Here is a 26521-nt window from a genome sequence, read left to right on the forward strand (position 1 = left end):
ACTTCAGGGTTATCTTTTTCTTTCCCTCTACTTTCCCAGACGTTGAAGTAGAAAAGCCTTTTATTTGTTTGGCTTATACAGTATGTCAGCAGCCCAGGGACTAAGAATGGTTGTTGTGTTTTGGTGGAAGTGAAAGCCTCCCACATCCCTTTGCACCGTACCCCAAAATAGCTGCCTCTCTGCCAGAAATCTTCCCTTGAAGCCCAACAGATTGGTTTCCCATTGTCTGCCTTCTTCATGTCAAACAGAACCCAGTTCTCTTCTCTATAGTAGGGCTTGATCCTATCTACATGGACCACCCTCCTGCCTGGTTCTCCATCCTCTTTAAAGATGTAATTAAGATCATTCATTTTGGCAACTACACTGAATGGTCCTGTCTATCCAGTCGCAAATTACTCCCCTTGAGAGGTCTTAGCACCAGCATCTCATCTCCAGGGGCAAAACCTCTTTCTCGGGCTTTCCTATCACACCAGAACCATTGTTTTACTTGCTGCTTCTGCAAACCTGCAGCAACCAGCTCTAAACTTCCCCTTAGTGTGTTCACTAGGTTGACTAAATACGAAGTCACACCTTCATGATCAGATCCTTGGATGTTCTCCCAACCTTGCTCGAGTAAGTTAAGGGATTCCCCCACTTTTCTCCCAAACAGCAACTCAAAAGGACTGAATCCTGTACTGTCTTGGGGTACTGATCTATATGCATACAACTGTAATCTCTGGTCCCAATTGAAATTTTGTGCTATTCTTTGTTTGGTTCCATCAATTCCCAGATGAGCAGCAAACATATCCGAATGTCCTCTTTCTAATATTTTCTGGCAGTATTGTACAGGAACCACTAACTGCTTTTGAATATCTTCCCCTCCTTTCATGGGGTTCACCAGTGTCTCTCTGGACAACAATCCCTGTTCAATGTGGAACCCCCCAGGTGTTTCAAGGGGTAAATGTACTTCAGACACGTTTTCAAAGCAGCATTTTAGTGTGGAATCTGCTTGTTGTTCTTGCGAGAACATATTGTTTTGGGGAATATCAAGTGTAAATAACTCAGCTGTGTCTCTATTGTCAGTCACTCCCTTCCCCTGACTGTCACTATTTTCTTCAGCTGCCTCTGCTTGCTCTTGTTGTGAATGTGTTAGAACTAGAACTTCTTAATATGCTCAGAGCGGTCTGTACCAATCAAAACGGCCGATGGCAACTGTGAGGAAATTCCTACGCGCCAATTTCCCTGCCATCCCCGATATCGAATTGGTAATTCAGCAACAGGCAAAATAACAGTTTCTTTTCCTATTCCTTTCACTGCCATGCGTTCTTCTTTTAAAATGTATTTCTGAGGTACGATATCTGGGCGACATAGAGTTTCTTGTGAACAAGAATCTTTCAGAGCCATGTATTTGTTATCTAAAACACAAATATTGTCCCCAGCCGTTTTAAATAATTCTTGATCCATTTTAATTAGAAAGGAATGTCTAATCTTGCCAACAGGAAAATCAGGTTCAATATTATCATCTTGTGTAGAGAGCTCTGCTTGTGTTGCCATGAGTACTGACTCCTCCCCTTGTGTATTATCTTGTCTCTGCTGGACACAGTAAATGGCTTTAGGCTTGTTTAAATTTACTTTCTGTGGTAAAAATTCTCTATTTTCTATGTTTTTACCACACTGGGACACAATGTGACCTTTTCCATTACATTTAAAGCAGGTTCTAACATTCCATTGGTCATCTCCAGCACCTTTTCCTACTTTTCCCTCCAAATTTTGCCCTCTGGCTTGGCTCTGTTCTGAGGACTTTCCCACAAAATGGCCGCCAACCCTCTGCTGGTTTTTGAATTGTCCCCTTGGATATTTACTAGTGTCTTCCCAAGTTTTCCTCATGCCTTTTCCCTCAGAAAAATTCAGATTTTGAAGGTGTGAATTAACATGTGTGCCTTCTCCTGGTTCCTGAACCTCTTTGATTCCTATCTTTCTTTCAAAATCATTACCCTTATCCACTTCAGCTTTGGGCTGTAAAACTTTTCCCTCAGCTTCATCCCCTATATCGTATACCTCCTTAAAAACTAGCTTCAATAGTCCAAACCCAGCTCTCTGTTTCTCTTTCAGTTGTTCAATGTGTTCATTTGTTATTTGATTAAAAATATTATCAATATTTTAAATATCTTCCATATAACTATTATAGTCATCCCTATTGGATTTTTCCTCATGATTTCTTTTCATTTGACATGTGTTACAGATCTGACAAAATTCTTTTTATTTCCTTTCCCATTTTTGGCCAGTAGTAATTCTGGGATATTTTCTGCTTAGTCCCTGCAATACCTAAATGTCCAGATACGGTGTCCGTGTGACATTTTTCCATTATTTTCTGTCTATATTTAGAAGGAACTACTAGCAGTTTTTCCCTCTTGGAGTTTATTAAGATCTTCCTATATAAAAGGCCTTCTTCTTCAAAGAATTGTGGGAGCTGTAGTCAAAGAAAGCAACTTTAGCAAGCTCTGCTTGGCATGTCATGAGCTTGCCCAAGGCGACACAGGCCAGCTCTTCCTCCCTGAAGGTACAGTGGGAAATCTCCCAAACTCTTGCTCTGCAACCAGCCTTCATAACAATACCCAAAGAAATCTTTACCATGACCCAAAAGCCTGCTTCCAGTTGAAAAGCAAAGACACAGATCCCAAACCCTGAGGATCACTCCTTAACTTAAGTATGAAATCCGCAGTCACAGGACATATTTTGCCTATCAATAGCTTAATTGACACTCAGGTATTAATAATTTCAGGAACATCCTTAAAGAAAATGGGTAGCTGATTATTAGTACAATGGGACCTTGAATCTTTTCAGTATAAAGTTATATTTTAAGCTCCTCTCCACTCCTCCAGGTTCCCCACTCAAGGCCTCCTGAATTCCTGCCTGACACATTATCCACAATGACACCATAGCTGTTAACAGGTCATGAAGCCCACTTTCAACCCTCATCTTGACCTAATAGGAAGATCCATCCTGACCAGTTGAAGGCTCAGCCTGACTGTTAACTGCCTCTCAGTTTGCAGAGATGCAGACCAGATTGTGACCTCATTCTGACATTGTAGGATTCTGACCAATGGCTATGCAGGTTGGGAGAATTGTGGGAGCTGTAGTCAAAGAAAGCAACTTTAGGAAGCTCTGCTTGACATGTCATGAGCTTGCCCAAGGTGACACAGGCCAGCTTCCTCCCTGAGGGCACAGTGGTAAACTCCCAACCTCTTGCTCCGCAACCAGCCTTCGTAACAATACCCAAAGAAACCTAACAATGATTGGCAAATAGTTATTATGATTGGTAGCCGTTGATAGCCTTATCCTCAATCCCCCTTTCAAAGCCATTCAAGTTGGTAGAAATCAGTATGACACATGCAAGCTAATTTCATCGATTAATTCTGTGCTCTGTGCCTATTTACTTCGTTTTGGCAGTATGGAAATATCCACCATTCTACTACATTACATGATTCTGGATTCTAGTGTTGTGAGACAGACAGAAAAAAAACCACCTCTCTCTGTCCTCTTTGCCTACATAAACCCGAGGGCTTTGGAACACTAGGAGCATGTTCCTGTGCTGATGCTAATAAATCGCTGTGCTTAAGTAGCTTTGGCATGATTCTAGGAAATAAAGAGAAGGAAAATGTTGTTGCTTAATGGAGGAAAGAAAAATGTGGCTAGAACAGATGAGCAGTCAGGATGAAGAACACAAAGAAGAGGTTTTTCTGGGTACAAAAGCCCCCACAAAACCTCCACCCAAGATCCCTCATCTCGATTTTTGTCTGCAGTCCTGTGAGTTCAATATTTTGTTTCAAACACAGGTTGTGTTCAAAGCATATAAAGAATATTTTACAGAGTCATCCTTGCTCCACATATTGCAGTTTCAACAATTCCCTAAAAGAGTGGTGGAGCAGGGGAAAGGGATTTTATAAATGCATGTGATTACGGTTCTGTGTGTTTTTTACTCACCTCTTGCACTTAGAACATAAAAGAAACTGGTGAACACAAATTAGTAAGAATTAGACTGCTACTGTTCTTGCCAGTTTTATAAGAACATTTGGGATTTGGTGCAAAATATTAGCAAATATTGGTGAGAATCCTATTGCTTAGCATAGTAAGTCACACTAGAGTAGTCCCACTAACTCAGTGGATTTGGTGAGCTGGCTTCTCCTAAATTCCATTGTTTTAAATAAGCCTACTCTAGTTGTGACTTACTTTAGCATAGTAAGTCACTTATGATAGAGCTGATTCACAAAATCCCCTTTATTCATTGAGCCTATTCTAACTGTGACTTCATATACAAAGCAGCAGGATTTCAACCATTGTGTCCCATCAGAATGACAATTTATATATGATTTTATATATGACTTTAACTGGCAGGCAAAGTTTCATTAAAAAAATCTGTGCAACAAAATAAAACTACACTATATCCACCAATCTCAGGAGTCGGCTCTCTTAAAAGTACATATGAGTGAGCATGTATAGAATTTCACTGTTAACTAAACACTGATGAGGATATTAATGGCCAAATCGTGTGTGTCGGCTTTCCTCTTGTTCAACAGGTTTTCCTTCTCCTCTTTCCCTCCTCCTCTCCCTTCCCAGTTACACAACGCATGCTTCCAGGGTCCCATGACTCTATGGAAAATATTTGGGGGAGGGCACATGGGGGTGCAGGAGGAGTCCGTGGGCTTCAGTGTGAGAGCAGTGTCCTTTTCACCAATGAAAACATCCCATAGACAGCCCAAAATATCAATTTAGCTCAACAATAGTAACTTGAAGACAGATTGTGATTGAATACAAAGTGTGTAGGTGAAAGTCAAACATAGAAGAAAACATGCAGTGGACCATGCAAAACTGAACAAACAATGTCAATGAGCTATGAAGGTTCTGATGGCAGAACATACATTGAAAATAAATATAGTGGATAAGAAATCCTAGCCACTCCCTCTCACAATGTGTGTTTCTCTGTGTAGGCACACAACTTGCCGTCAGTAGAGATGTTAGAGTTACCAATGAGTGCAAGGCAGAAGTCATCTGTGGAGTACTTCCTTATCACCATGTAACCTGAAGAAGGCTGCTGCCTGGTCTGTCCCATCAGGGTGCTTCTGCGTTAGCTACCCTATAAGAGACATAAACTTAATGCATCATTATGCAAGTCCAATGTGCCGTAAAATTTCTGGGAACTGCAGAATGGGTGCTTAATGTAGTTTATCCTGTAGGACAGCCACGGCTGTCTAGCATGATTAGAAAATATAGGAGAACACTGCCGTAATGGGGTGGGGGTGGGGATTGTAATGTTGAGGCCAATACAATAAAGCATTTTTAATTCCTTTATTACCTAATAATGGTCTCTCCATCTTTCAAAAGCCTGGACAAAAGATATTGTCCCTTCAACTTTCACCTCTGAGACAATGAGTTGCACAACTTTTCTCTAAGCAGATGGGTAAAAATGCTCTTGTCCTTTTGGTTAGCATGGCCATTAATTTTAATACTTTAAAAGAATGTAAGGAAGCCAAGCAACTATCAGTGCTGTTAACAATGATAAATAAGGTGTCACGTTCAGGTATACTCCTGAGGCAAATCATGTTTCTCTGCATAATGCCCAAGTACCTACGAAGGGAGAAACTCTCAAATTCACAAAAAATTATTCTGATCCAGATAAGATCTTAACGTGATTAGGCGTGTTTAAGTTCACTGATTTCTATCAGCAAACCAAATTCTCATCTGAATAGTGGCCTTACAATTTTGATTTTCTTATAATGAAAATAAGAGTTCATTATTTAATATTCAGAACACAAGACTCTTTGTTCTTTATGAGAAATGCTGGTAAAAATAATGCAGACCTTATTATAAACAAAGAAAATAGGAAATACTCCTCTTCCATTAATACCACCCCCCAAAAAAATCACTGCAAGAGTCAGTGTTTGTGACACCGGCTAATAATTGAGGCAATGCTTGTATAAACAATTATATAATAATTATTGGCACTTACAGTGGGGAAAATGCTGGTTGATCTGCTGTGATTTGCATGCATGGAGGCTGGGTTTCTCTGGATGAAAGCACTGTAGGTATCCACATTTGGAGAATCCAGCAAAGGCAGCAAATCCAGCAGAGGCAGACAGCTTGGTTTGGATGGAGCTCTAACTGCAGAAGCTGCCTTAAAAGGTGCTAACAATTGCTAATTGGTAATGCCACCTTGTTTCTCTCTTTTGTTGTTCTCCTAAATGCTCAAGCGAAACTCTGTTCCAGCACAGAGTTGATTTTTTTTTTTTTAAGGAAAAAGAGATGATTGAGGGGAACTGACAACCCCTCAAGTGCCCTTTTCCCTCAGGTCAGGCAATCATTTTGGCAGAAAGCAGACAAAAGCAATGTCAAATTGATCACAACAAATTTAAACCACCTCTGCTAGTGAACAACAACAACAACAACAAAAGATGATTCCTTTTTAAAAAATGCACACACACAATACCTCATCTTCCCTGCATTGAACTTTATGTTACATAGTCACCAAGCTTTAATTCAAATTCATCAGTGCCCAATCCAAAGTAAATTGTGGGTTAAATGGTCAATGTAGTTGCCTCCTTACTTGATAATGCAGTAAATTACCGTATTTTTTGCACCATAAGACGCACTTTTCCCCCTCCAAAATGTGGGTGGGGAAGTCAGTGCGTCTAATGGTGTGAATGCAGCAATTTCGTCGCTGCTGGCCCCGTGGGGGGGAGCGTCGCAAGGGTCCGGGTGAGCCTTCCAGGACCCTTGCGAGGCTCCCCCACCCCCCCCACGGGGCCAGCACCGGCAAAATCGCCAGCTTCCAGGTGGGGGGAACGTCGCAAGGGTCCTGGAAGCTCACTCAGATCCTTGCGACGCTCCTCCCACCCACGCACCGGCCAGCACTGGCAAAATCGCTAGGTTCTGGGAGTGTTTTGAGGCTTCCCAAGCCTCAAAACACTCCCAGAACCTGGCGATTTTACCCCCCCTGGTCCCATGGGGGGGTGGGTGGAGGGTGGCAAGGGTCCAAGGGAGCCTCCCAGGACCCTTGCCACCCTCCCCCCACCCCCCCACGGGGCCAGCCCTGGTGAAATCGCCAGGTTCTGGGAGTATTTGGAAGCTTGATAAGCCTCCAAACACTCAGAAGCTGGCGATTTTAAACCCCCCCCCCCGCTCCGTGGGGGGTGGGTGGAGGGTGGCAAGGGTCCAAGGGACCCTCCCTTGGACCCATGTCACCCTCCCCCCACCCACCCCCATGGGGCCAGGGGGGGTAAAATCGCCAGCTTCTGGGAGTGTTTGGAGGCTTGGGGAGCCTCCAAACACTCCCAGAACCTGGCGAATTTACCGCCCCTGGTCCCATGGGGGGGGTGGAGGGTGGCAAGGGTCCAAGGGAGCCTCCCAGGACCCTTGCCACCCTCCCCCCACCCCCCCACGGGGCCAGCCCTGGCGAAATCGCCAGGTTCTGGGAGTGTTTGGAAGCTTGATAAGCCTCCAAACACACTCAGAAGGTGGCGATTTAAACCCCCCCCGCTCCGTGGGGGGTGGGTGGAGGGTGGCAAGGGTCCAAGGGACCCTCCCTTGGACCCATGCCACCCTCCCCCCACCCACCCCCACGTGGCTAGGGGGGGTAAAATCGCCAGCTTCTGGGAGTGTTTGGAGGCTTGGGGAGCCTCCAAACACTCCCAGAAGCTGGCGATTTTACCCCCCCTGGTCCCATGGGGGGGTGGAGGGTGGCAAGGGTCCAAGGGAGCCTCCCAGGACCCTTGCCAGGCTCCCACCCACCCCCCCATGGGGCCAGGGAGGTTAAAATCGCCAGCTTCTGGGAGTGTTTGGAGGCTTGGGGAGCCTCCAAACACTCCCAGAACCTGGCAATTTTACACCCCCCGGGTCCCATGGGGGGGGTGGAGGGTGGCAAGGGTCCAAGGGACCCTCCCGTGGACCCATGCCACCCTCCCCCCACCCACCCCCACGTGGCCAGGGGGGGTAAAATCGGGAGCTGGCGATTTTACCCCCCCTGGTCCCATGGGGGGGTGGGAGGCTCCCTTGGACCCTTGCCAGGCTCCCACCCACCCACCGCCACGGGGACAGCGGGGGCAAAATCGGGAGCTTCCAGGACCTTTTCTGAGCCTGGAAAGGCTCAGAAAAGATCCTGGAAGCTGCCTATTTTGCCCCCTGTGTCGCCCGGGGGAGGCAGGGTGAGTCTCCAAAGGGTCCTAGGGTGTGTTCTAGGACTCTTTGGAGACTGACCCTGCCTCCCCTGGGGGCCAGAGGGGATGAAATCACCACCTTTGGGGGCTCTTCTGAGGCTTGGGAAACTTCAGAAGAGCCCCAGAAGGTGGCGATTTCACCCCCTCTCGCCCCCGAGGGAGGCAGGGGGAGGCTCCAAAGGGTCCTGGAACACACCCTAGGACCCTAGGGTGTGTTCCATAAGATGGACCTCTCCATAAGGCTCACCAAATTTTAGGAGAAGAAAGCAGATAATTTTTTCCTGTTTTCTTCTCCTAAAAATTTGGTGCGTCTTATGGAAAGGTGCGTCTTATGGAGCGAAAAATACGGTATATTAAATTGAGTGGAAGGCAATTCAACTTCTGAAAAGGTGTATGCCAAATTTAAGCACAAAATCATGTTTGTTCTTTCATTCATTTCTGCTTTCTCCCAGAACAGGGATCTGAGGAGACTTACAAGACCCATTAATATTCTTAACATTTTATCCAAGCCATACTAAGTTTCTAGGCTTAGCAAATCCTATGACACAGAGTTTCCAGCTCAATGCATTTTATTCTTTGCCTTTTTCTCTTTACTAATTGACTGGTTTACATTTTTGACTGGAATTAACCCCTTTCACCTCTGTGCATTGTTGTCATAGCCCAGTGATGTGTTCTGATTCACTCCTTGGAAATCAATGGTCTCTTTTGACCATTGACCATGCTAGCTGGGGGAGATGGGAGCTCCTCGTTTGTCAGCATACTGTGTTGTGGAAGGCTGATGTAGGTAATCAGGGCCAGGACAAGTAGTGTGACAGTGGAAAGGTCTTCCTGGAATTGGAAGATACATCAGTTATGTTGTTTGTATAATGCCTAACAGCCAGTGCCAGAAGGAATCAATTCTAGTGCTTGGCTGGGATAATGTAAAAATTAGCCTTCTGAGTATTGAATCCATAATGTATTTCAAGATTATTCTTGTCCACTTATTGGTTCCACATACTGACTAAAATTTTACATTAAAAAACAGTAATAAGTACTAGATGTGCACATTAAAGACACAGAATGTATGTATATTGTGTGTGTATCTTTTACCTAAGCTGATAACCTACAGTTGTTTTAATAGCTATAGTTGTTTTGATGAAGCTTGATTCACAAGTATATCTACCTGACAGCATGGCAGGCCACTCTGCAAGCATGCTGGACTGCTGTGCAAGCTTATTTTCTTTGGAGTCATTCCTAGAAGGAAAGATAAAATTCAGAAGCACTTTGCAAAAACGTAGGGAACTTTCTGTCCATATGCCAAACCTGACCTATAAATGTGAACTATCCCATGTGTAAAGGATCTCTCTTAGACTTTCCTCTCCCCAAGTTGCTTCTCTAGTTAGGGTACAAATGTCTGCTATTATCTCTTATTACCTATTAGAGATATCAGTGGAGAGACCGTCTTCACAAAATATATGCTATCCCAGTCAGGGTGGCATGTGGTGCACTAAACAGTGACCTTGGCTGCCAGATGGGCAGAATATCAATCAATCAATCAATCAATCAATCAATCAATCAATCAATCAATCAATCAATCAATCAATCAATCAATCAATCAATCAATCAATCAAGCAAGCAAGCAAGCAAGCAAGCAAGCAAGCAAGCAAACAAACAAACAAACAAATCATCAGATGCAAACTCAGTGCTTTCCAAGTCCTATGTAAGACATCTGCTGTCCCTAATGGGACAGCTGCTCCCTTTTCAACTGGGTGTCTTTCATCGATATTAAACTGCAAATCCCCTTCATGGATTGCTGCCTTGTCGTGGCGAGGGGGCTTGAGTAACTCAGAGAAGCTATGGGCTATGCCGTGCAGGGCCACCCAAGACGGACAGGTCATAGTGGAGAGTTCTGACTAAACGCAATCCACCTGGGGTAGGAACTGGCAATTCCACTCCAGTATCTTTGCCAAGAATGCCCCATGATCAGAAACAAAAGGCTAAAAGATATGACGCTGGAAGATGGGACCCTCAGGTCAAAAGGCGTCCAACATGCTACTGAGGAAGAGCGGAGGACAAGTACAAGTAGCTCCAGAGCTGATGAAGTGGATGAGCCAAAGCCGAAAGGACGCTCAGCTGTGGACGTGCCTGGAAGTGAAAGGAAAGTCCGATGCTGGAAAGAAAAATACTGCATAGGAACCTGGAATGTAAGATCTATGAACCTTGGGAAGCTGGAGGTGGTCAAACAAGAGATGGCAAGAATAAACATCAACATTCTGGGTATCAGTGAACTAAAATGGATGGGAATGGGTGATTTCAACTCAGATGGTTATCATGTCTACTATTGTGGGCAAGAATCCCGTAGAAGGAATGGAGTAGCCCTCATAGTCAACAAAAGAGTGGGAAAAGCCTTAATGGGATATAATCTCAAAAATGATAGAATGATGTCAATACGTATCCAAGGCAGACCTTTCAACATCACAATAATCCAAGTTTATGCACCAACCTCCGTTGCTGAGGAGACTGAAATTGAACAATTTTATGAAGATTTACAACACCTTCTAGAACTGACACCGAAGAAGGATGTTCTTCTCATTCTGGGGGACTGGAATGCTAAGGTAGGGAGTCAAGAGATAAAAGGAACAACAGGGAAGTTTGGCCTTGGAGTTCAAAACGAAGCAGGGCAAAGGCTAATATAGTTTTGTCAAGAGAACAAGCTGGTCATCACAAACACCCTTTTCCAACAACACAAGAGGCGACTCTACACATGGAAATCACCAGATGGGCAACATCGAAATCAGATTGACTATATTCACTGCAGCCAAAGATGGAGAAGCTCTATACAGTCAGCAAAAACAAGACCTGGAGCTGATTGTGGCTCTGATCATCAGCTTCTCATAGCAAAATTCAAGCTTAGACTGAAGAGAGTAGGAAAAACCACTGGGCCACTCAGGTATAATCTAAACCAAATCCCTTACGAATACACAGTAGAAGTGAAGAACAGATTTAAGGAACTAGATTTGGTGGACAGAGTGCCTGAAGAACTTTGGATAGAGGCTCGTAACATTGTACAGGAGGCAGCAACAAAAACCATCCCAAAGAAAAGGAAATGCAAGAAAGCAAAGTGGCTGTCCAACGAGGCCTTACTAATAGCAGAAAAGAGAAGGGAAACAAAATGCAGGGGAGATAGGGAAAGTTACAGAAAATTGAATGCAGACTTCCAAAGAATAGCAAGGAGGCAGAAGAGGGCCTTCTTAAATGAACAATGCAAAGAAATATAGGACAGCATCTTAAAAAGAAGAACCATCACCTTGCCAACAAAAGTCCAAATAGTCAAAGCTATGGTTTTTCCTGTAGTGTTGTATGGAAGTGAGAGCTGGACCATAAAGAAAGCTGACCACCGAAGAATTGATGCCTTTGAATTGTGGTGCTGGAGGAGGCTCTTGAGAGTCCCCTGGACTGCAAGGAGAACAAACCTACCAATTCTAAAGGAAATCAACCCTGAGTGCTCACTGGAAGGACAGATCCTGAAGCTGAGGCTCCAGTACTTTGGCCATCTCATGAGAAGAGAAGACTCCTTGGAAAAGACTTTGATGTTGGGAAAGTGTGAAGGCAAGAGGAGAAGGGGACGACAGAGGACGAGATGGTTGGACAGTGTCATCGAAGCTACCAACATGAATTTGACCCAGCTCCGAGAGGCAGTGGAAGACAGGAGGGCCTGGCATGCTCTGGTCCATGGGGTCACGAAGAGTCGAACACGACTAAACGACTGAACAAACAAACAAAAACTGCAAATAGAGAGCAAACCAAAAGTTGAATTTAAGGAAGGTTTAATAATGAAAAGATAAAAATTTAGTCCTATTCTTTTGAATCTAGCTTACTGACAGCCTTAACAAAGTCCAGCCTTAACAAAGATGCCGCTGTGGTTCCACTCAGTGAGGGTCTTACTGGCAAGACAGAAAGACCAGTTTGCTCCTGGGATCTCTTCCCCTCAGGTTAGGGCAAAGTCCTGCATTCTAAATGTCTTAGGTTTGTAGATTTCTTAAACAACAGGGATCTATATCCTGTAATGAAAGCAACTGGGTGAATAACTGGGTGAATTTCCTTGTGTCCCTGTTGGCTCCATGTCTCCTGGAACTTTTCCTCCAGTCTCTTCTGAAGTTGTGCTTCTTCACATTCCTCCTTCTGCCAGTGCTGGAGATTCTTCTTCTCTCCTCAGACTTTCCTTGTGGTGCATAGGGATTCTGCCTTTTTCGCACAGAAGTCCTTGGCCCCATAGGTCCCAGTTGACTTGTCTCGGGAATTACCCCAAACTTCTCCTGAACTCTCTGAGAGTCTGTTTGGTCCCCTCAGCACTCCTGACTCCTTCCTGGGGTTTTTAATACCTGAGTTATATTCCTCAGACTCCCTGGGTTTCTGCTCTAGTTTCCTTCCTCCTGTGGACCCTGTTTGACAGCCTACCTCCTCCCTTTTCATCTCCCCCCTCCCTTTCCTCTCCCTCTTTCCCTGGCAAAGTTTCTTTTATAATTGTTAAACTACCAGGAGTTTAACCACTGCTTCCATCTGCCTAGTTGGGTAGCCTCCAATCCCCCTTACCCATGCATACAGTATGATGTACACCTTAGTCAAAGTCCTGCTTTCTTGGGAGTAATCATTAGTAGTGTCTCCCTCCCTAAGTTCCTGTGCAGGAACCTTCATGATAAGCTATGTAGGTGCAAGGGTAGAGTGTGTGGGTTTCAGGTTGGGGCACAACAGCTCACAGACAGGGGCTCCATTGTCCCTCTCTTCCTGACAGGGGCTTATTTCTTCCTACCTCTTACTGCATAGAGAAAAGTAAGATTGATCTTGTAGTGTCCTATCCCTGGTATTATTCTGGAAGGTCATCTCCTGGGACCAGTAAAATTCTCCTCTCCATCTGAGCATGGCTTGTAATTCAGTATTTTCAATGCTCTTGAACAAAATCCATCATGCGTTTATATTGATCCACCTTGCACATACCCCCCCCCCCAAAAAAAGTGACATCTCATCTTCCCCGGGCTGGCTAGTTCTTTTTCCTGGAAAGATTCTAGTACTTTTATTCATTCATTTATTTGTAAGAAAATCAGATGACATTTGCCTAAGAGACAAAACCAAATTAATCTTGAATGAATGAGTTTTCAGGAAATTCTCTCCTTAAAATCAGATTCTGAGCAGAGTTGCCAATATTCTGCCTATGCTGTTATATTGCAGTGAAACTGTAAGCAGTTGATATATCACGGGTGTTCTGTGAGAATTAATCAGTGAGTGCTAAGAGTCTTGATGGAAAGAGGCAAATATCGTTACTTTCAAAATTAATCATGTAATGTTTTATCAGAAGTTATACTGTGGTGTTGACATGGTATTGGCACAAGTATTTGGTTCTCTACACTTGGGAGCAAGAAAATAATTTTCTGGAAGACGGCTGTAAAATGACACTATGACATTAAACAATGTAGGGAAAATATAGTAGCATTTCCATTCTCCTACATTTGCACCTCCAACTCTCATGAATTTTGCATACGTATAGATGTTTGCAAACAGAGATACCACACCATGCATTTGATAAAATGGACTTTCATCCACAAAAGCTTACACCAGTGTGGGAAACTTCTGCTTAAAGGTTGTAGCTGCATTCTGTTCCAGTAACGTGAATACGCACCTGGCAGGAAGCAGCAGCTGCCAACAAGTGGAGTAACCCCTTATTCTGCCCTTTCGCTTGGAGGTAGAGCATTAGATCAAAGAGTTATTTTAGCCAATTCTAGGTACCATTAGGTAACTAGTATTCTATCTTTCTCTCTCTCATAACATACTATGTAAATCATGCTAAGTAAATAAAAGAGCTCTCAGGGCGTTGCCTGTAGGCTCCACTGGCTCAGACATCCGCTGTGGACTCCTTTGTTTTCTCTCTAAAGCAATTAGCCTTCCTTTGTTCCGTCATCACCCACACACCAGAGAAAATATGTCTCATAAACCAAAATCCGATTGCTGATTTATGCTTGTGGAAGGCAAATAGCATAACTTACCTAAGTTTCTCTCTGGCAATTAATGAGTCCCCACTTGGATTTTCAGGTACTCACTAACACATCAGGCTAGCACGTGCTCAAAAATCAAACCTGCAAGACTCCTTAAGAGTTTCCATCTCTAGTCTGGCTGTGACCAAAATGTAGCCACTGAAGAAACATTTTTCATCCCTGAGAGGGCTGCAGCTGGTGCATTATCCTAAGCTGATAAACTGTACTCCTGAGTACCATTGTTCTTTGGGCTGGTAGAGATAGCACCAAGTCCAGGAGTGTCTCTAACCTGTGCAGTTGGTCCTTTAGAAGGAGTTAAGTCACATCCAGAACAGATGTAGTCCCATACAGAACTGATGAAACACTTCCATCACTTTCCCTACTCAAAGGTAAAAATATGCAAATAATGCTTATTTCTAATTGTTATTTGAATTCTCAAATGTTCCTGAAAGAAACAGCTACCATAGCGGAACAGTCAACTTGTGGAGTAGTCAGTTTGAAGCTTAAGGATTTTTGCATCATCTAATTCAAAACTGCCTCTAGACACTTATTCAGAAGTTCCACACACTTTCTAAGATCACTTCCTGAATAGAAACAAGAGCTAGACTAGTGTGTCATCATGTTAACAGTGTGATGTCTTAAACAAACTCATTTCAATTGTTTCAAGTTATATTACATTTTCTTTAACAACAGGATACAAACAGAAGAAACAACACACTGGAAAAAAATAGTTCCAATACTATCTTTTCACTGTCATATTTCAAATTTACTTTCAGTTTTTATTTTCAATTATGCAGAAGACAGAATATATCAACTATTAAAAATGGATAAAGGAGATTATTTTTGCAAAATGAAGATCTTAACATAACATTTTCCACAAATGCAATATGTATATGATTTGGTCACATTAGCACTGGAAGACTAAAAAACCAGAATCTGAAATATTGCAATATTGATTCTACCAAAGTTAAAGAAAAATAACTCTTCTTTTTCTCCCCCTTCTCCTTGTTCAGGTTACCTTTCTCACATTTTTAACAACAATGTAACTCAATAGACCCAGTAGATGTCCTTATGTCTAATCTTTTTGTGAGAGGCCTGTGCTCCATCTCAGGAGACTTCACAAACAAGGAGGTAGGCCTACATGATGAAGATTGGATTGGGTTAGGTGAGGAAGGAACACTCAAAATGCTTACACCCCTGTATTTTCGTGACGAACTAAGAACTTGTGTTAAAACAAGCTTTTCCTGTTTGTTTCAAGGAACTTTTGTAATTTGTTGTTTAAATTCTGTGGTTCATCATTAGACAGAGAGTGCAGTCTGTGGCATGCCCTGTCGGACTGGTCATTCATTCATTCATTCATTCATTCATTCATTCATTCATTCATTCATTCATTCATTCATTCATTCATTCATTTTATTTATGCACCACTTTTTTCCTACCACCAAAATAGGGATTCAAGGTGATCCAAGCTACTCACCATTTTCCTCAGCTGTAACAGTAGATTTCAGTGAAAATCTGCCTGCCAATTCAAATTTCAGATCCTTTGTTAACATACCTTTCCTTCAATATTTCCAATAGAGATGGACATGAACTGCCAAAATTATGGTTTGTCTTGGTTCGTCTATGAAAATTAAGACTCATGGAAGTGTATGAATCATGAATTTACAAATTTTCCCCAAATGAACCATAAATCAGGTCATTGAAAATTGCACAGTTGTGGAACACTATGACTGTTACTGTGTTTCATGGATTTTTAAGAAGCACTGGGTGGTTCGTATGCTTTTTTTTTTGAGCAATAATTCTGCCCTTCTATACTTCCTGTGTGTGTGCATGCTTTGTTGTTCAGAAGGAAATGTAGCAGTTCTCTGCAGAAACAATTTGTGCTAATTGACAAAATTTTGATAGCAATAAAGAGCCCCCTTTTCTCACTTTCATGCCGGTGCTGAAGAATTTTACAGGGATTTTTTATTGTCTCTTTGTCTCTTTAAATGACAAGAATGAGAAATTCAGCAAATATTCTACCACATGTGTAATCTAAACTAGACTGCTAAAATAGTTGGTTTGGATGCTTCAGTTTGTGCAAAGATGCTTGAACAAGGCAGAGCTAACATGACAGAACACTGTATAAGTTGAACTGATTGCCTCTGTGCTCAACTTCAGTTGCTAGTTTTGACCTTCAAAGTATGAAATTGTGTAGTAAAAGATAGCTTTATGTGCTGCTTGTTGCTATATGAATCAGTTCAGTCATGGAGGTCCTGCTGACAGTACCATCTGTAGGTGCAACTTGTTTCTGTTTAATCATTAAGTTGTGTCTGACTCTTTATGACCCCATGGACCAGAGCACACCAGGCCCCCCTGTCTTCCACTCCTTCTTGGAGTTTGGTCAGATTCATGTTGGTAGCTTCGATGACACTGTCCAACCATCTCATCCTCTGTCGTCCCCTTCTCCTCTTGCCCTCACATCTTCCCAACATAGGGAGTCTCGTCTTCTCATCAGATGGCCAAAGTATTGGAGCCTCAGCTTCAGGATCTGTCCTTCCAGGGAGCACTCAGGGTTGATTTCCTTTAGCATTGATAGGTTTGATCTCCTTGCAGTCCAGGGGACTCTCAAGAGTCTCCTCCAGCACCACAATTCAAAAGCATTAATTCTTCAGCAGTCAGCCTTCTTTATGGTCCAGCTCTCAATTCCATACATTGCTATTGGAAAAACCATAATTTTGACTAGGCGGATTTTTGTCGGCAAGGTGATGTCTTGCTTTTTAAGATGCTGTCTAGGTTTGTCGTCACTTTCCTCCCAACTATGTTGGATAAAAACACAATGGGAGTTAAAGTGGTGCCTCAATTTATGAACGTCCCGAGTTAACAACCATTTCAAGTTACGACCAGCTCTGGCCGCAAAATTTTGCTCCAACTTCCAGCTGGAGCTTCGAGTTACAACCAAAAAAAGGCAGGGAAAAAAGGCGGGGAATTCAAATAGCTAACCATTGGTAGGAAAATAGGAACACATTAATTAAATTTCAGTGTATTCCTATGGGAAACCGCACTTCGGAAGACAAAATTTTTGCAATACGAAATGACTCACGGAATGAATTATTTTCATCTTGCCAGGCATCACTGTAATGACATGCTGAAGACTTCCATAATTGACAAAGGGGAGGGTGATCCTGTGGGCTCAGTGGTCATTCACAGACTGAGATTCAACTGCTACTTTTCAAAAGTAACTTATGAAAATCAAAGCACAGGTCATCTCCATTGTTGCCATTAATGTCAGAAAAAGGTAACTTGGTATGTTCCTCATTCCTGTTCTGTTACCAGAATGGGACACATCTTAAGATCAGTAAGATAACAGGACTGGGCATGCACAGTGCTGATGCTATGATGATGTTGAGCAGGCTCATAAAATAATGTATAGCCATAATATTTGATGGTGGGCATTATAAAGAAGTAGCAATGGTTTCTGCCACAGAAGGATGCCTTATTCATTAGCCTTCCCAAAAGCAAAGATGAACTGCTGTTCAGAGGTTTAGAGATCTTGCTCCAGGGATGCCATATGGAAAAAGCTGTGTTAGCTGCTCTGTACACCATACTGCTCCATTGCAGCACAGGGAGATTTCATTACAGGAAGGAAGGAACCTATTTCAGTTGGTACATGAGATATTGATTGTGAACTCATTGATTTCACCTATGTCAGGGTCTCTTCTGAGGAACTTGACAGGACATTGAGAAAAGCTTTTTGGGAATTCAAGGATGCATTGCAAAACTCAGACAATGATGGGATGGGCCAGATCTCTCTGGAGCTCTTCTGGAAGAAGAAATCACGGTAACCCTTCTCAGATGAATGCACCCTTTGGGAAATGTGGACTATCGAAGTGAATGTAGTGAGCTTGGCTAATGAACAAAAGTGGCAGATTGTTTGGGAGCAGGAGAGTGAGAAGCTGTGTGAAAAAATATTAATATTGTGGAAGTAATCAACCGACACGAATACCTGCCCAAGAAGTCTACCCAATATGAGGTGAACAATGTCTTTGATACAGGGCTGTGAGATGTCCAGCCCTACCTTGACAAGAGATTTCTTATCAGAGGACTCACTTGGGAACTACTACCATGCAATGCCTCATCAAGGGTACTTTGGTACTCTAACACCAATGACACTCTGGACACTCTCACCTGATGGAGAGATGACATGAGCAACTAACTAAGCCCCAAGCTGATTATCCAGGAATCTTGACATCTGGAAGCCCTCTTCTAATTCATGAACTACCAAACCATTTCAGGAATAGGCTGGAACTAGCCTTGTACACCAGCCCACTAGTTGCCAGCTTCTCCTCTTTAACTCTTCTTCTTTTATTAGCTTAGCTACATGCACCACATTTTCTCTTACAAATATATATATATTGCAGCGCACAATCCAGGTTTTTCCTGAGAATGTTGGCTTGAATTCAATTGTAACTTCCAACTAGAGTAGATCTATTAAATTAACTGGTAAATAGTCAAGTCGACACTTAATTTAGTCCAAGTGGTTTAATGGATCTTCTTTAATTTGCTATGGAACAAAGCCATTCCACTCCTCTGCAAATCCATGAGTCTTACTTCTTGATAGAGTTTCAAAGTCAGGACTTTTCATTTCTAGAAAAGACAAAGCTCCACTTTGCCTCATATAAATTTTTTTTAATGTAAGAGTATGTATATAAAAATAACAGTCTGCAAATCAAAAATGTAAAGTAAAAAATTAAAAACAAAAGATCAATAAGAGAATAGAATAAAACCTTAAAAACACTGCTCAAAATGATTCAAAAAGAACTTTTAAAATAACAAATAACTAGGAAATCTTACTTATCAAAAGGGGAAAAATACAACTTTCCTATGGATTTTGTTTCTTTTTGTAATGTAACTTCATTATGCCCACGTTATTCAAACAGGCCAATGAGTCACAGGCAATCACGTTACTTGTAAATCAGGATTTCTAAGTTCCTGTTCTGAATGACTTCCAAATGCTATTATATTCATTTGTCTTAAAAGGATCTTTCCAACTAGAAATTAGTGTTTTCAGAATATGTAAGTTACATTCTTTCTACATTGCTAAATCATGAACCTGCAAATCATTCATTGATAATCAAAGCATATACACTTGTCTTTTTCCTAGTGTACCTTATCCCTCCCTTTTTTCTCCATTCACCTGCTGCCAAACCACTGTGTGTGAACCCACATGGCTGGCATCATGGGGCTGTTATAACAGCATTCTGGGTAGCCCTGCTGATATGACATAGGAAAACAGTGCTGTCATTCCTGTATGTACAGAGCTGGCATTATTGAAATTAAATGTTGGACACTGCAGTCAGACAATAGAAATGCAAGATGCTTAATTAAATTAAGCAGTACATCATCTCCATGCCTTTGGCACATTTACAGTGCCTTTTGAGAGAGAATAGAATGAGGACAGGTACCAAAGCAACATAAATCTATATTTAGTACAATGAGCAAGTTTTATTGTAAACCTGGTTTGAAGCCATAGCACAGCAGGATGAGTAACAGATGGGAGTAATTTATAACAAGGGTGCAAGCTGATTTCCAGAATATCAAAGACCAACATGGAAGTTTTCTTTTGTTTTTTGGTGGACAAAATTCAGACCAGGAACAAGAACAAGTGCAATATTAATTTTGGCAGGATCTGGGAGCAGAATGTCAAGATCAGATCTTGCCCTCAAAGATTAGATATCTCCTGCACATCACCAGACCACTCTGGCCACACCTGGCTTTCTTTCCTTCCAGATACTCAGCTGAGTTAGGCCTGCTTAGTACAGGGATGGGGGATGATGAAAAATATCAGGGATTGCCAAGTGGGGCCAAAGCAGAATCTTGCCTGGCCCCCTGGAGAGTTGCTGCCAGTTAAAGGTGACAATAGGGGACTAGGAGGATCAATGGCCTGGCTGCCTCTGCACCTATGCAGAGTCTGCCTTGTTTGCATAGCAGCAGCAGTGACAAAAACAGAGGCAGTGGTGTGGGCGGCAGCAGTGGCAGTAGCAGTGTGGGTGGCAGTGGAGGAAGACAAGGACAAAGTAGGAAGGCAGTGGAGGAAGTGGGAAGGTGTGGGGGCAAGTTGTGTTTTTTTTAAAAAAAAAAAGCTACGGGCTGTGTAAAAAAAGCACCAATGAACCAATTTGTGGTTCCTCAGTAAGGCATCTGGAAATTCGTGGTTTGTGGTTCATCAACCTTGATGAATCATGAACCAAGACAACCCCCCCCCCATTTTGGCAGTTTGTGCCCATCTCTAGTTAAGACCTATTTAGTTTTGTTGCATGTATATATGTGTGTAAGAAGTTCAAAAATGCATTTCAGCTCTCATTCTACAAGGTTATGCAGGGGTGATACCAGTAGGCGTTGAAGACCTAATTAGACAAAGTAGAACTATTACATGAGAAGATTTGTGGCACAGCTTATGAAATTGTGGGAATGACTGTTTATGTCTCTTGGGCATCCACTACTGCAGAATAAAAAAAAGCAGTCAAGTAGGATCAATGGTAGGGTGAGTGAAGTGGAGGAGAGTTACAAATGCTAAGAGGCTATTCCATATGCTTGGAAGGTGATCAAGATTTGATTGTGAAAGTCAGATAATCTTTCTTCCAAGAGGAACTTTCTGAGATGAATAGGCTTATTTTATTATCAAGGGTCTTCTTAAAAAGTGATTTGAATTTAGAAAAAAAAGTCTTCCCTTGTTCTCTCTCTGGACAATTATTTTACACCTTCAAAAAGCACCATCACTCTTCAGATAATGCTAAATCAAAATTGTTATGCAACACCATCCACCACAATAGTAAAAAGACATCTGGCAAGTGTCGAACTTAAACACTGAGCTGGCAGGGATTACCGGGTAATAAATAGCTCAAAATAAGATTTTGTACTAAGGATTGCTAAGAACTTTGAACAATGGGAGTGAAGTCGCTTAACAAAGACTGTGCAGTTACCCTACTGAGTATAGCACAAAACAGAGAAAAGGTCTTCTGAAGAGTTCCTGAAATTCTAAATACTATCAGTAAAGTGACACTACATGAAGCTACATGTAACAACATCTGATTGGCACATACTTTATACAGTAGTATTAAGTTTACTTCTTGAAATCCGTTGCTCTGTTGAACTGTGTGACCCTGACTGGGTTAATGGGCAAATTCAAATTTGGCCAGCAGCCCAGAATTGGTGTGATGATGATGATGTGCCATCAAGTGGATTCCAACTTACAGAAGCACTTTTCAAGATTTTCTAGATAGAGGGTACTCAGAAGTGGTTTACTATTCTTTTTTCCCCCCTGGGAATGTGCAGCTGGTTCAAGGCTACAAAGGCAGGGTCTTTTCCCAGGAAGCACCATGGAGATTCAAACTCCCAGTCATATCTAAGTCATTGAACTATCCAACATACACACCACCAAGCTGTTTTAACTTGGTGCTGTGCCCCCCCCCCCGCTGCTTCCCTAGTATAGTCACAGCTATTTTATGTTTATTACAACTTGTTCTAGCTTATTTAGTAGCAAAATGTGATTTATATCCTTCATTTTTTTTTACTTAGATCGTGTTTCCTTATTGGTTTAATTACCTAAAGGAAACTTTAGTATATTTGGGGATCACAAACATTGGCCTGGGGGCTAAATATTGCGCACTCCTGCTGCACACTCTTTCAATATATTCAGTTCCTTATTGAACTGGGGGCAAGGGGGTGATGGTGTCTAGGATGACATATTGTGGATAGTGATTGCCAAAGAAGGGAGAATGGAAATTCAGCTAAAAGTGGGAGGTGGACAGGAAGTCATGTATGTTATCAAACATTTTACTTCACAAGTGAGATGCACCCTGCAGTCTCATCAGCCAACTGTAATTAGCTATAGCAAGTTGCACATATCTTGCATGAACACCAATCGATTTCCAGCCTGTAAATATTGCCCAAAGTCCAAGTGGAGGAAATGTGCACGCAGAAGGGCAATTGCGCAGCAGTTTTTCCTCTCCTGCTGGCTCCCTTTCATGCTATTAGCCATGTGTCCAATTCTGAAAACAGTGCAAGATTGAGCATATAAAAGTGAGCATTCAAAAAGAGGGGAATGCTTACACAATCACACTTATGCTATTGAATAAGCAAGCAGGATTCTGGCAGTCATTACTCTTTGAGCGGCCAAATTCTGCAGCACTAAATTATTTTGTTTACATAGGAATTCATATATGCTTGAAGACGTTTACCAGTCCTTGCTATATTTATTCAAAAGTAAGTTAGGTAGGTTTCAGTAGGATTTGTTTTTGTTTCCAGTCCAGTATCTATCACCCTCTAAATTGTCTGTTTATTACTTATATAACTACCCAGCTTTGCCAAGTTTTCTTTTAAGAGAGATAATACTCTTTCTCTTTTCTCTTTTTCTCTCTCTCCCACCCCCTCATTTTTCACAGTGACCATTCCATTTTCCCATCTCAATATTCATTAACTCTATACCAGCTTTGCCCTTTCCAGGAACAATTTTGTTCTCTCCACCCCTCTTTCCCTCTCTGCTCTTTTTACCCTCCTCACTCAACAATCGTTTTCTTTCTCACAGATTTTTTTTCTCCCTTCATTCTTGGAACTCATGGAGCAAAATCCTGTTGGCATAATTTTGCATCAGCATAAACTGGATTAGGTGCTGGGAACACTGAACTGAATCAAATTAAAAACTTGATTCTGTTTTTAGAATCTGAAGCTCCCCAGGGATCCCTTTTGCACTGGTAAGCCTTTGTGTGGCTTGGGATGGGAGACCTTTAAAAGTCAAAAATTGCCACTGGATGGCTGCTGCCAGTCCAAACCCTGTCTCCCCTCCCCCCCTGAGCCTTCATATTCTGGGGCAGCCTGTCTGTACTGCTGACCCAGAGATTTAAAATAATTCAAATTAATTAATCCAATTTAAACTAAACTACAGAGCAACATCCTTAGTAGCCATCCTATATTTCAAGTATCGAAGGTTTATGTTCTTTAAAATTATTGGTAATGTACTGTTCTATACTGAACAAGTGGGTCTCAGATCAAATTGAGCCTGAACTTTCTCTGGATGTAAAAATGATGAAACTGAGGCTGTCATATTTTAGCACATCACGAGAAGGCAAGAATCTCTTTAAAAAGAGCCAAGCAGGACGGTTGAGGACAAAACATTTTGGAGGATCTTCATTGATAGGATTGCCATATGTTGGAGGTGACTTGATGGCACATAAGAATGACACAGATCTTACTCAAAATCTCATTAAATGCAAGTATTATGTACCATATTTTTCCATGTATAAGACACCCCGATGTATAAGATGCCCCCCCACTTTTCTAACCCAAAATTAATAAATCTAAGTGGGGCTTAGCAAGTATAGGGTGAAAGGGATCAAAGCAATCCCGCAACTGCACGATCATTTTGATCCTTTCCCCCCTTCTACAGCCATGGGATTGCTTTGATTATTTCCTCCTCTCCTTTTGTTAATCCCCATGGGATTTAGCAAGCAGAGGGGAAAGCAGGGATCAAAGCAATCCTGCAGCTCTTTGATCCCTGCTTTCCTTTTGCTAAGGATTAGCAAGTGGAGGGGAAAGCAGGGATCAAAGCCCTGTGGGAACAATTTGATCCCTGCTTTCCCCTCTACTTGGTTTTGTACTCTCCTCAGCTTACTTCCGTGTATAAGACAACCCTCAATTTTTAGTCTGAAAAAAATTATACAAAAGTATAGTCTTATACGTGGAAAAATTCTTTCAATAAGGTCATCTGCAACAACAAAAAGAACGCAGACATATTTCTGGGGAGAAATTGCTAACTTGGGTCTTTGTCTGCTTGTGGAAGGATGTGTTTTCATAGGAGGGTAAAGTGTGAGGGGGTCAAGGAGCAGCTATTGAAATTGTTCAGGGCATGGGGAGATATTATGGGGGACAGCAGTTACAGCATTATGTAAAAGAGAATGGCAAAACAGTATTAGTTGCTCCTAAATAGTTTGGGTAGCCATGGTTTCAGCCCCCCTCAGCTGAAGATACAGCTGCTAAAGCCAGATCAGTAGAAGGGAGGGGACAGCCATTCAGAACCTGATCCTGGATGAGCATGCTGATTTGGCTTGTATTATAAAGACTTAGTCAGATGAGGATGAGGCTCTCAATCTCACTCAGCTTCATCCACCAGGGTTTTCTGTGCAGCAGTAGGCAAGACCTGGGGGTGCAGTGGTCTATCGTAATACTATTTCCCTCACCAGATGTCACATCCCCCAGTTCTCCAGGTTTGAATGTGTGTATCTCAAAATGGGAGTCCAGGACAGAATAGAGATTCTGTTGGTGTATCGCCCACCCACCTGATCAACAGTGTCCCTGAGTTAGCTTGTGGGTGGTGTTGGAGTTTTTCAGCTTGTGCTGTGGGACTTCAACATCCATGCCAAGGCAGGTTTATTAGGAGTGGCTCAGGACTTTATGTCCTCTGGGATGACCATGGGCCTGGCTCAAATGGTATCTTATTCTGTAGGGCACATTTGAGACCTGGTCTTCTGTACTGGAGCAGATGTTGGTGACCTGGATGGGGAGGAACTTTGTAATTCCATTATTGTGGACAGATAATCATCTGGTGGGGTTTAGACTCACTTGAACTCTGCCTCTGCAATGGTGAGGATGATCTGGCCCAGGAGGCTGATGGATCCAAATGGTTTCCTGATGGCTCTTGGGGAGTTTCCTGTCATCTCAATATCTGATTATGTTAAAGCCCTGGTTGACCTTTGTAATTGGTAAATGGCCAGGGTTGTTGACACGATTGCTTCTACTGTGTTTCTTCAAAAACAAGAAAGGGTCTTATATTAATTTTTGCTCTAAAAACGCATTAGGGCTTATTATCAGGGGATTTTTTTTCATGTACAACCATCTACATTTATTCAAATACAGTCATGTCATCTTCTGATTGCTGCACAATGCTGCACAATGGTGGAGGGTGGGGTTTCACTTAACTGGTGCTTAAATATAAGCATTTTTGAATTTTTTTTAATTTGGAAGGACTCCAGGGGGCAGAAGCTGAAATATTAATCCTTTAAAAAGGCCTTTCAACAGGGAACAACAACCAATTTGTTATAAACTGAGAATACATAGAACAGGCTTACCAGCAAGAGTGTTCCAAAGTAGATGCAGTGTTGTAGCTTTGCAGCCAAGGAAAGGAGATATTTGGAGAATAGTAAAAGGTCACAGAAATAGTCAAAATACAGGTTTTCTTTGAAATTTTTTTTAAAAAACAGACTTCCTTTAAAGAAAGTAATGGATGACAGTCCTTCAGAAAGAGGACATTTTGCCATGTATATCCAGGGAATTAGCATGCATTTTTAAAATGCGTATTTGGAGTGTTTCTGCATTACAAAAGGACAGAGCAGTTGTGTTTATTCCAGTCCTGGGAGCTTTCAGTAAATATTCTCTCAGGATTTCTAAGACCAGACTCCTGGCACAAGTTTTCAAAGGGGAAATCAGCTCCAGGTCTGGGGCAATCTGAACTTTTGACCCTGTCAGTCAGAACCCAGTTCGCTGAATCTCAGGAGAACTTTTTAATTACTTCCTGGCCAAAGCAGACATTTCAAGGGGATCCTGTGTCTGGTTGTAAAAATATTTTAAAATATATTTTAAAAAATAGAGAACAAATATTCAGAAGCTCCCTCATTTAAGTTGTGAAATTGCTGTTTTTGGCTTTGTGGCTAGAAATGGTCTTACTCAATGTTAGCAGAACTTTGGTGCTTATATCCCTTCATAGTTTCAACTGCTTCACTCATCTTGTTAATATACAACTGTCTGCTAATAAAAGGGGGAAATCCAAAGATCTTATGTGCCATCAAGTCACTTCTGATGTGTGGTGACTATATGAGTTCATTATTTCCAAAATGTCTTATCAAATCTGCTCAAATCTTGCAAACCAACATCATCTCATACTGCTCACCTAAGCAATATTGTCTTTTCCAATAAGTTCTGATGAAGTCTTGCAAATAGACAATTATGGCTTCCTTTATTCCTTTTTTTAAAACCTTTTCACCTTTATTCCTCCTTTTTTCCTATTGCCCCCCCACACCACATTTCCCAGCAATATTATCTTTTCTAGCTAGCTAATTCTGTATTTCCATTATATGTCCATGGTAGGATAACCTCAGTTGACTCTTTTTCCTCTAGCGAGTGTTCAGGCTTGACTTGATTGAGCACTCACTTTTCTGCCTTTCCGGCTGTCTGTGGTGTTTGTAAAGCTCTCCTCCAACACCACACTTCAAATGAGTTGACTTTTACAAAAACAAACCAACAAACCAAGTGTTTTTGGTTTAGAACTGGTTAATGGATTAAAAAAAGAGTCAGCTT

At 42.0% G+C, this 26521-nt stretch overlaps 1 long non-coding RNA gene and 1 pseudogene across 1 annotated transcript in view; both read left to right on the forward strand.

The window, feature by feature from the left end:
- LOC140705357 (uncharacterized) overlaps window positions 1-26521 on the forward strand; it is a 105456-nt gene that overhangs the window by 13971 nt on the left and 64964 nt on the right. The gene's annotated exons all lie outside the window — the stretch shown is intronic.
- LOC110076312 (autophagy-related protein 101 pseudogene) lies at window positions 1185-18334 on the forward strand (annotated as a pseudogene).

The sequence above is a fragment of the Pogona vitticeps genome, chromosome 1 (genome assembly GCF_051106095.1).
Source record: "Pogona vitticeps strain Pit_001003342236 chromosome 1, PviZW2.1, whole genome shotgun sequence".
Taxonomy (NCBI): domain Eukaryota; kingdom Metazoa; phylum Chordata; class Lepidosauria; order Squamata; family Agamidae; genus Pogona; species Pogona vitticeps.